Source organism: Octodon degus, unplaced genomic scaffold (genome assembly GCF_000260255.1).
Source record: "Octodon degus isolate 3935 unplaced genomic scaffold, OctDeg1.0 scaffold00084, whole genome shotgun sequence".
NCBI lineage: Eukaryota > Metazoa > Chordata > Mammalia > Rodentia > Octodontidae > Octodon > Octodon degus.
The window spans coordinates 10,454,209-10,462,136 of record NW_004524660.1 but is presented as its reverse complement, the minus strand read 5'-3'; positions in this window follow the sequence as shown (position 1 = coordinate 10,462,136).

Here is a 7,928-nt window from a genome sequence, read left to right as displayed (position 1 = left end):
TGCCCCGCCCCGTACATACAGGTGGTGCTGTGTGTCTGGTGCGGGTCCCTCTCCGCAGCTCACCTCTGTGTGTACTCTCTGCCCCGCCCCGTACATACAGGTGATACTATTCGTTTTTCTTTCATAAATTTCTTTTTATTCCAGATTAGTTCAGCAATTGCTCTATGGTACCATTTTAATTTTCTTCCATCTCTAAAAAGGGATACATCAATGTGTCCAAGCCTTGGTCTTGTTCACTCTGGGTGGGGTCAGAATCCAACTCAGGACCTTGCGCTTGCCGGGCAGGTGTTGTGCTGCTGAGCGATACCCCCACCCTGTCACGCTGGATTTGTGTGTAACAATGCAAGTCCTCGGAGCAGCCCTAAGATCACATTTTATACCTTCCCGAGGACCCTTTTCCATGCAGCGCTGTACTGCTGATACTGCGTTTATCTCTCCAGCGAGTGAAACACAGCTTCCTGCTCTTTGGTGACATTTTCTCTCTTACTTGTCACTTCACTTGGGCACATCTGAGACGCCAGTATTATCGCTTCCTTCACGACACCATGCTTTTAATTCTATTGTAATTTTGTTGTTGCTCTTTTGAGACAGGGCCTCACTGTGTAGTTTAGGATGGTCTGGAACAACTCGTTGCGCAGCCGAGGCTGGCCTGGAACTCACAGTACTCTTCCTGCCTCAGCCTCCTGAGTGCTGGGTGTACTGGAGTGCACCACCACGTTCAGCTATTTTTCTGCTTCATGTGTGCACTTTTATATAGTAATCATTCATTTATTTTGAGTTTAGACATCACTATCTTTATTTAGAATCCTGTTTTTCTAATTTTAAAAATTAGGCCAGGTATAGTGGCACACATCTATAATCCCGGGCCTCAGGAGGCCGAGGCAGGAGAACCACTGTGAGTTCCAGGCCAGCCTGGGCTGCTCGGGGAGTGCAAGCGGGCCGGAGCTGCACAGCGAGACCCTGTCTCCCTCTCCCTCCCAGGGTTTATTTTTCTGTATCTGGTGCCGGTCTCACTCTGAGCTAGGCCTCAAGTCTCCACCGTCGCAGCCCCCCACGCTGGGGCTGCAGGCCGCGCCGCCACGCCGTCTGCCCCCAAGTGTCTGCATCAGCGCGTGCTCGCGGCCCGCGACGACGGCGCTCACTGTGGGAGCTGGCGCGGGTGCAGCGCGTCGCAGTGCCTCGCTCCAGCCTCTCTCCACTTCCCGACCCCTCCCCCGCAGAAGATCGGATGTCTCATTCTATTCCATGCAACGCAAACCCTCCGAGTTACTTTGCGTGCGTAGCTCTTTCTATTTCCTCGTTTCTGGCTTAGTATTCTATACCTTTAACCCAGCCTACAGGAAGACAAATTTGAATTTCACGGTCTGACGGGGCCTTGAATCATGGTCCGGGGATAGGCCCCCGAGGAAGAGTCCTGATCCATCATTTGCCTTCTGGGGTGGCATAGCCACTGCTGCCCCCGACCCGGCTCCCGCGGGTGTGGACTCCTTCACATTAGGAGAAGGGGGCCCTGCCGCCTGGGGCTTGCTGGGGGCGCGGAGGGAGCCGGGTCACAGCTCAGGTGGTCTTGGGAAATGTTCCGTCTCATTTCACACCTAGGATGATGTTTTCAAATATTCTTTCTGTATGTTTCATCTTATATCTGATACTTATTTTGAAAAAAATGTTTAAAATGTAGGCCTTACAGTACCCGGACAAGCTGCTGCAGACTTCTTAGTGCGTATGTCCGCAGGCAAATTCTTAGCTGTTTGAGAAATGTTCTAGGATCCTTTGAAACTAGTAATAGTCAAATGAACTTTTAGACCTAGGTGTATAATACTTAGCTTCTTAAGTAGCCTATGAATAGCATTGATTTTATCCTGCATGCTGTAATACTAACTTTACTGGCAAAAAAAACCAAAAAAGGACATTAAAAGAAAGTTGAAAACTTAGACCTTCCTTGATCTTGAAGCTTTCTCATAGGTTAGCACTAAGAAACAATAGAATGTAGTTTTAAGAAATGATAACAATGAAGGATAATGTTTAAGTGACAGGCTAAGATAATGATGTAGTTCATGTTAAGGTTTTGGTTTCTTTCTTTAGTACTTCAAGGGGAAGACCCACCTGACCGACTCTCTCTCATCAGCCACTGCCCAGGTCCTAGGGCGTCCTGCTGGCCCCCCCAGCCGCCGGATGGGCTGCAGAAGCGCCGCCCATGGTCTCCCCCAAGTGGCCAGCTCACCCCTGCACTTCTGCTGGTTTCTCTTTCCTGCCCTGCGCACCTCAGAAAAACTGGCCAATCATATTGGGAACGTAAACTACATCTTCCAGCTTTTCTTGGAATCTGATGCACACTAGAGGAATGGAAAGTCGATTTAAAACAATAAACAGGGAAAGCAGAACTCGTAAACAAAATGTGGAAGGGTGGGGCTGTGTTCTGACGAATGACGAGGCTGCTTCCTGTGAACTCTTGAAAGAATTACTTTTGAAAAATGTTCTTCCCTATGAACTCTTTGGTTTTTTTTTCATAGCCTATTACCTATTTATTATTATACTTGCAGAAAAAAGCCTTCCTGAAAAAATATAATTAAAAATGAGAACAATAAGTTGAATAAAAACCATCAAAGTCATTTCCAACCTGAAACCAGTGATGTTAAGAAACTTCCAGTGAACTGCAAGGGTAGCAAGCCAGCAAATATGACTGTTGTTAAAATTCTTTGTTTAATTTCTGCGTTAGTGTGATTGCAATTGTTAGAACAGTTTCACACAGATTTAGTGAATGTATGATATAAGAAATATAGTTGTGCTTTTCTGAGATTATTTAAAATGGACACTCCTCTCTCTTAGAAAACTAGCAGGTAAGAAAAGGGCTGTGGGATAAGGTTCAACTGCTGTCCCAGTGGCCCCTTGGCGCAGAATTTTAAATTAATCTCCAAGTGACTCATCATCATTGTTAGGGGATCATAAGCAAATTATATTTTAAAATATATTTATTTTTAATTGGCACAAGTAATTGTACCTATTTATATTTCTGTTTTAGTTCTTAGCTGGAAGGCAGACCAATCTTGTTTTTAAACCCTTGCTTGGGAGCCTGCCACAGTGCAATTCCGAACAGGGGACTTAGTTTCTCTGAGCTTCAGTTTCCTTCATGAACGAGGTAATAACTTCTCAGAATTCTTGCAGCCATTAGAGACAAATGACGGAGAGGCAAACACGGAGAGTGGCCCGGTCTGAGTCCATCATCCTGTTCTCGCCTGGTGCGTGGACACAAGGCCCGGGGCCTGGACGTGAGGCCCAGGGCCTGGACGCGGTTGCCCACTGCGCGTGGACGTGAGGCCCGGGGCCTGGACATGGCTGCCCACTGCCCGCTGCCGGCGAGGCGGGCGCCCAGCGTCTTCCAGTACAGTGGTTGTGGCTTCCTGCAGCGCCCTGTATAAAAACTATCTTTTCTGGGTAGAAAATGAAAGGGGAGGGCAATGACAACAACGACAAAACCTGAGCAGCGGGTGCGGCAGTCAGACAAGTTCTATTCCATTTATTTCGTGTTTAAAATGCTGCTCATAGCCGGCTGGAGGGCTGGGCCTCGGGGTTGCTGGTGTGGGGGCACATTTGCTGAGCCTGGTCCCGAACTCCCTCCTCTCGGGGGACCTCCGTCTCTCGGTCCTGGTGCTTGCCTTGCGACCTGTCGTGAGGATGGCTGGAAGGATGTAAGGATGGCAGTCGACGAGAGCTGCTGGGGCAGAGGCTGCGAATGAGTCCTGCTCGGAGGCAGAGCAGGAGGCCTGGAAGGAGGAGCAGCCCCTGGACTCGCTGACACTGGGGAACCTTGGGCATCCGGGAAGGTGACTCCTGACCCGCTGGTGGCATCGACAAATAGAACTGGACTGACCAGCCTGGAACATGAAGAGCTGCTCGCTAGTTCCAGTGCAAAGGAAGGAGGAAAGGCACATTTCAGGATAAATTCCAGGGAGCTAACCGATTAAGGTGCAGGAGACGCGAGGAGAGGACGGCCTGTGGCTAAGAAGCGGCCTGCACGCCCCTCACGATTGTGACGCATCCATAAGTGACTTGAGAGTCCCACCGCAGGGCATCGGTCATGCTGCCTGCGCGTCATTTCTCCACCAGGGTTGGGTGCATGGAAGCAGGGACAGGGTTTCCTTGGAAGATATGTTTGTCCTCACTGAAAATATTTTAAGCACTGTAAGGGTTACAGAAAACGAAATGCTGCTAGTAAATGTACCTGTATTACGGCCAGTTTTTGTCCCACTAATTTGTGCTTTGTACACGTAAATTTGAAATTCCTTTAAAAGTGTGTTGAATCTACAAAACTGCTTTGACACTTCACTAGTGGATTAAGACCCACCTTCTGAGAAACACTTGGATTGGTCAGATTTCCTGTGCTGGGACAGAATGCCTGAGATCTGAAATTTGAAGGAGAGAGTGAATTTGGCTCGTGGTCGGGGGCATCCGGTCCATGAATGGCGACTGCAACGTGGAAGTGTTGTGGAGAAAGGGCTCAGAGCTGCTTGCTGCCTGGCGGCAGAGAGAAAGAGGCCGTGGAGCGGGCCAGTCCCGAGGTCACCTTCCGTGACCCGTGCGGACGCACCTACAAGTGTGCTTTACTTACTCCTTGGGTGATGCGCAAGCCAAGCAAGCTGACAACTAGGATCAACGGTCACGACCCTTAATTAGGTGATTGTTATATGAGTCAGTGTAAGAAATGACAGTAGATATAACTGATAGCAAAAACGAGAGGAGCAGATGCGATAATTAGCTGCAGGATATTCTCATGATTGTCTGAAAGGAGCAACATGAGGATGTGGGCCACTTTGGGTAACCTGTTACCGCTCATCCGATAAGGAGCACCGGAGAAAGAGCAGCTCTGACAGAGAACAGCTCCTGCCTGAAAGCACCGAGCACGGCGTCTTAGTTATTTTCTCAGTGCTGGAACCAAGCACTTGATGCCCAAAGTGAAGGCAAAAAAGGGCTACTTAGCTTGTAGTTTTTGGAGGTTTCAGTCTGTACGCAGCTGGCTCTAAGCAGAGTGGCATCCAGACACAAACACAGCCTAGAGATGCTCACATGCATTCAGATGGAGGGTTCCGGAGGACAGAAGTGTGAGCTCGAGGGAGGCACAGGGGTGCGTTCCTACCATCCCAGCACATGGGATGCCGAGGCTGGGGATTGCGAGTTCAAGCCCAGCCTGGGCAAGTTAATAAGATCTTACCTCATCTCTCTTTCTCTCTCTTTTTTTAAATTTTGAGTTGGAGATGAGGGCAAAAGTCTGAGGCACGGGTTCTACGTCAGGCAGCTGAAGCCATGACCATGGGTGGCTGCCTGGGAGGCGGTAGGGAAAGTGAGTCAGGAGCACATGCCCAGAGCCAGGCAGAGCTCAGCGGCACAGTACCTGCCTGGCAGTGCGAGGTTGTGAGTTAGACTCCTGGTACCAAAAAACAAAAGAGAGAAAGACATAGAGAAGACTCTGCAGATTTGCTGCATGAAGGCAGAAGTAGAAGAGGGAGAGGAGAGAAAGATTCCAGAGGGTGGAAATCCTACCAGTCCTCATGCTAGCCTGCGTTGCCAATGGCACTGGAGCAGTCAGATGTGGATGGAAAGGATTGGAAGCCAGGAGGTGTATGGGGAATTTGGGACAGGTGTAAGACGCAGTCCCAAGCCAGCCTTCAACGTGCTGAGAGTTTTCTGCCCCTGTGATGGTGAATGCTGAGAAAAACTATTTCAGTGTATAGTTTGTAGCAGAGCATAGCTGAGTGGAGAATATGGGAAGATTAAGAAAAAGTTAGCCCATTCATTCACTTTAACATATATTTGGTTTTTTTTATAGTGCTCAATATTTTGGTTACAAGGACATAAGGGTGAATCACTTAACTGTGAAAATGTGGTCATCGCAGTGAAAGAATTTTTTCACATATAGTATTTTTAGTTAGTGCTAAGAACTATAAAGAAAGATGAAGTGGGCGAATGTGCACTGGGGTAACCTGATCAGCCTCCTGCAGTGTCTGCGTGAGGCTGGGTACAGTGTGGTGTTCTACTAGGCAGGTGAAGGACGTTCCTGGGCAGAAGGGTGGCTGGGTCAGGGGCCTGCACCGGGAGTTACTTGGGGCTTCTCCCAGGTGGTAAGCAGGGCAAAGCCGAGTATGCCCGGTGTGAGGCAGAGGAGTCCCATGGCCGTCATTGGTGGGAGCCAGACTTGCACAGGCCTTATCGGCTGCAGAAAGAACTCTAGGCTTGTTTTGCAATGAAAGATTTTGGAAGACTTTGAATAGGGAATGTCTTGGTCTGACTTTTTACTTTTAAAAGCTCATCTTGGCAGCTGAGTAGGTCACAGAAAGCAAAGGTTGTAAGAACTGAGAAGACTGCTAGGGGTTGATAGATTCAGTAATCCAGTGGGAGAAGATGAGGCTTGGATTAGGAATGGCAAGGTATCGGTCCTCTTTCACTGCTGCAGTGAAATGCCCGAGGTAGCTAAGTTATAAAGGGCAAGGTGCACTTTGGCTTTTGGGCCTGGGGTTTCCACTCCAGGATCCAGTGGCTCCGTGGCTTTGGGTCGCTGGCAAGGATGGGACATCATGGTGGAGCCCAGCAGAGGACACCACTCACCTAAGGCAGGAAGCAGAAAGGAAAATGGAGAGAGGACAGGCTGGGGTCCCAAGGTCCTCCCCAGGCTGTGCCTGCAGCGGCTGGAGGACCGCCCTCCCACGGGCTGCACCTCTTAAGGACCAGCCTCGCTGGCTGTGGCAGCACGCTCCTGTGGTCTCAGCTCTCTTGGAGGTGAAGGCAGGGAGACTGCAAGTCTGAGCCTCACCTGGGCAAATTGGTGGCTTAGCGAGACCCCCCTCAGGATAAAATAAAAAGGGACGGGGATGTAGCTAAGTGTGAAGACCCTGGGTTCAGTCTCCAGAAATGGAAATAAAGTTCTAATGCCTCCGCATAGTACTACCCTGAAGAGTGCGCCTTCCATGCGTGAGCCTTTGGGTGACACCGATTGGGACCGTAGCGGCAGGAGAGGTAGCTCCGACTGCAACTGGACAGTTCGCTACAGCCAGTGTAAGGAAGTTGTTTTCACTCTAAGTTTCTGGGGTTTTAGACAGGATGTTGTTATGTAGTTCAGGCTAGCGTTGACCGCACAATGCAGTAGCGCAGGCTGGCCATGAACTCACAGCCATCCTCCCGCCTCAGCCATTCAAGTGCTGGGATTGCAGGCGTGCACGACCATGCCTGGCTGTTATCTGCACTTTACATCTAAGGAAACTGAGGCCGAAGGGCCCAGAGACTTGGCTGGGATTACACAGCTCGTGAGTGGCAGAGCTAGAATTCCAGGCTGAGCAGTCGATCTCAAGAGCTTGCCCGCTTGGTATTTGTGCTAGACGAAATCAGGGTGCACAGTGGAGACACAGCTGGCAGACTTGGATGGGTCTGATGTTGGTTTGAAGAGAAGGACAGGAGGCCAGGAAACCTCCGGAGGCCTCGGCGTGGGCGACGGTGCGCCAGTGGGACGAAGGCGGGGAGACAGGCAGGGAGCAGAAGCTCTGACGGGCTGGTTGTGGCCGCGCACACTGTGACCCCCAGAGAGAGCACGTGAAGCTCAAAACCCCACGTGAGGAGGACGGGCGGAGGGGAGAGCTATCTACACCTAGTCTGTCTACAGAGCGACCCGCCCGTATGTAACTTAGCTATCATATAGCTGCAGTAGTTCAGATAGCTGTACTATTAACTCTTGTAGTTCATTGAATAGAAAAGTTCGTGCTAGCATTGTTTGGACAATTAAATTCTTGTATCTTGTACTCTGAGTAACTGATTTAAATATAATAATATGTAATATATTAATTATTGTTAATATCTATTATCTTGGTTTGAAAATCTGGGAGAGTTTTCTTTTTAAAATAAAATTTTGAGGGCTTTGGAGGTAGTTCAGCAGTCTAAACGTCTGC